The following is a 3,919-nucleotide window of genomic DNA, read 5'->3' as shown; positions in this document are numbered from 1 at the left end:
CAAACAAATGTCTTGACATTCCTGCATTAACACAAGCAACCGGTCACAATAGCTTATTGAAGTTGTTGAAAGCCATTGCGAAATACACACATCAAAGCCATACACGAGCCACTGTTTCATGACCTTTCTTTCATATCGCTGTGTTTGGAGGTGAGGTGGCCTAATGGTCAAAGCGTTTGCTCGTCACGCCGAAAAACCCTGGTTCGATTCTCCACATGGGCACAATGTATGAAGCCCATTTCTGATGTCCCTCTCCGTGTTATTGCTGGAAGCGGTGTAAAACGCATGAAACTGACTGGTCACAATCAGTGTACAAAATGGACACTGGCCCGCGATCCCTTGCCTATTAAAATCCCGCCGGAGCAGTAAATCTCCACACTCACTGGCCCAACTGGCTAGTGAATTTTCATGGTGTCATTTTGTAAATATATCACTCTTTCCGACATGTTAAGTTGTAATAAACTTTTAAGTCATGAATGACTATGGCCTGATAAAAATGTCTATCACTATTATTAGCCGCATTAATGATGAAATACCGTGTCCACGTTATAATTTCTTGCTAGGGGATTATTTTGTGGACTAGCAACTTTCATGCACAGCTAGGCCGACTGGCCAGAAAACTTAAAGGTCACATGTAACCAAATAAAATAAAAATTAATTCAAACACAGTAATCACTTATTCATGATATATAAAATGCATCCCTGATTAAGAAAAAACTCAAACAAACACAATTATAAGCGTATAATCCTGTATAATCAAAAGTGCAACATTTGGTCCTTGGGTTTACCTCCATCGAAACGAAGCAGCCGCAATACCAAACCTAGTCAGAATCGGTGAGTGTGCACTCAAGTGTAACGAAGCCTTTTCATTGGCCACTGGTTCACTTGCCGATAAGCTTAGGCGGCTCATTGTTTATGGCTTATAAACCCGATTGGTGTTAATTTCAAATTGCATATGGTCATGGATTGAAGTAGTGTGTGACACTGTGACAGAGTCTGCTTAACACAATCAACATGTTTTTTGTTTGTTTGTTTTTGTTTTGTTGTTGTTGTTGTTTTGTTTGTTTGGTTTTGGGGATTTGTTTTGTTTTGTTTTGTTTTTTTTGGTTTGGTTTGTTTTGGGTTTGTTTGCTTTGTTTTGTCTTTTGGTTGTTTTTTGGGGTTTTTTTGGAGGGGGGGGTGTTTTGTTTTGTTTTTGTTTTTTTGTGTGTAACGTGTAGATTGTTTATTAATCGCTTTTTTCGCTGCTTTATTTTCAACTTTATGCAAAATTGGCAGTTTTGATGATTGCTTTCGGAAAGTGCATACCGAGAGGTATCAGAATCTGCAATTTGTGTCTTACGTTGCATGTGACCTTTAAAAGATTATTTTCCTAACTGGTGACAATAATGAAAAGCCCAACGTGCTATATAATGAAGACTCGCCGAAGCTGAACACCATGTTGACCCTGAAGGCTCAGTCCAGAGTTAAGGTTGAACAAGGTCAAAGATGGTCAGTCTCAAATACCATTACCGTCAGAAGGGTTTGTTTTTTGGGGTCCAAAATTATATGCATTTCAGTGAGGCAGTTATATAGTTACATCTTCAGTTGTTTGAGAACATGGATGTACAAGAGAACTGCAATAATAGCATCATGTATTACCATAAGCATATAAGCAGTATTCATTTCAGTGAGGCGGTTACACAGTTGTAATTACCGTCGTGTGAAAGTATGGATGTACAAGGATGCTGTAGCGATACTGGCATAGTATATAGTATTCCCAGAAATTATTGAGAATCATGTTGCGTCATGTAACTCATTACGTTTATTAACTTCTGGCGTTTTACTTACATAAACATGTTAAAACATCATCCTTTTACAGTCTCAGTTTTGTTTTAGTAGTTAGTTAGACCTTCTCGCTCAGCAATGCATGCCTGAATACGCCTAGGCACACTACCCATCAAAGTTTATAGGTAATCGTGTGACAGGGTATCCCAATATTGGACCACCTCGGCCTTCATATCTTCAATATTTCTCAGTCCCTTTTGGTTTATTCTGTCCTTCATGACTCCCCACACATTCTCAATTGGGTTTAGGTCTGGGCTGTAACTGGGCCAGTCTAAAACTTGAACATTTTCGCCCGACAACCACTGTTTTGTGTAGCGCGCAGTGTGTTTTGGGTCATTATCATGCTGGAAAATCCAATCATCTTCATACAATGTTTGTGCTGTCGGAAGAAGGTGACCATTTAGAATGTCAACGTATCTTTCTTTTGTCAAGTTTCCCGTGAAAACACACAATGGCGTCACTCCGCGATTGTTAGGGAAAAGCCAAACAGAACTTTCATCCGAAAAGAAAACATTGTCCCAATCTTGATTTTCATGAGCCCGAGACCCGTGAAGGTTCCGGGGTAGAATAGGCCTTCAGCAACCCATGCTCGCTATTAAAGGCGACTCAGCTTGTCGTAAGAGGCGACTAACGGGATCGGGTGGTCAGGCTAGCTGACTTGGTTGACACATGTCATCGGTTCCAAAGTACGCAGATCGATGCTCATGTTGTTGATCACTGGATTGTCTGGTCCAGACTCGATTATTTACAGACCGCCGCCATATAGCTGGAATATTGCTGAGTGCGGCGTAAAACTAAAACTCACTCACTCACTCATGAGCCCGACACCAGTTTAAACGTTTTTCCTTTTGTGCATCTTTCATCAACGGCGAGGGAATTCCACGTTTTTTCACCCAATTAAGTCTCTGTAATTCCTGCCTAACGGTTTCATTGCATACCTGAGGACTTCCTCTGCTAATCATTTCATTTCTGATGTTCTCAACACTTTTCAATTTGCCCCTACTTCGGCGATCCACAACACTGAATTTCCTAGGCCGACCTGCCCCTGCTTTGTCTTCTATCCCGGTTCCTGTTTGAATATTCTTCAAAATTCTGTATAGTGTAGACAGAGGAATACCATGTCTACAAGCTAACACTTTAGCATCAGCCTCCCCCATTTCAAAATCATCTAGAATGAGCTTTCTTTTCTCTCTTGCTGTAAATTCTGCCATGTCAACACAGGAAGCCGTCTGCTCAGACAAGGGAGATAACTCTTGACGTAATGAGCTGCCTTCTAAGCCTTCAAGAGTTGTCTCCCTTATTTAGTATGCTTAGTGCATAGTGAAAGCCCTTTTTCCAATCTTAGCATCATTAAAAAAAAACAAAGATTTTCTCAATAATTTCTGGGAACACTGTATTTCTATAGTATATAGACAGTATTCATTTCAGCGTGGTAATTAGATAGTTACCCATGTAATTATATGGGAGTATGGATGTACATGGATATTCTCACTATATTGGCATGGCATATTTCCATTTCATAAAGGCAGTCCCACTTTATCAACTATCTATATTACATGCACAGACAGTCCCACTATATCAACCATCTATATTACATGCACAGATAGTACCACTATATCAACTATCTATATTACATGCACAGACAGTCCCACTATATCAATCATCTATATTACATGCACAGAGAGCCCCACTATGTAAACCATCTATATTACATGCACAGAGAGCCCCACTATATCAACCATCTATATTACATGCACAGACAGTCCAACTATATCAACCATCTATATTACACGCACAGTGTGTCCCACTATATCAACGATCTATATTACATGCACAGATAGTCCAACTATATCAACCATCTATATTACATACACAGTGTGTCCCACTATATCAACCATCTATATTACATGCACAGACAGTCCCACTATATCAACCATCTATATTATATACACAGTGTGTCCCACTATATCAACCATCTATATTACATGCACAGACAGTCCCACTATATCAACCATCTATATTACATGCACAGATAGTACCACTATATCAACTATCTATATTACATGCACAGACAGTCCCACTATATCAACCA

This window comes from Haliotis asinina, chromosome 1 (genome assembly GCF_037392515.1).
Source record: "Haliotis asinina isolate JCU_RB_2024 chromosome 1, JCU_Hal_asi_v2, whole genome shotgun sequence".
In the NCBI taxonomy this organism is placed as follows: Eukaryota; Metazoa; Mollusca; class Gastropoda; order Lepetellida; family Haliotidae; genus Haliotis; species Haliotis asinina.
The sequence above is the reverse complement of the archived record's forward strand: the minus strand, read 5'-3'. Positions refer to the sequence as shown.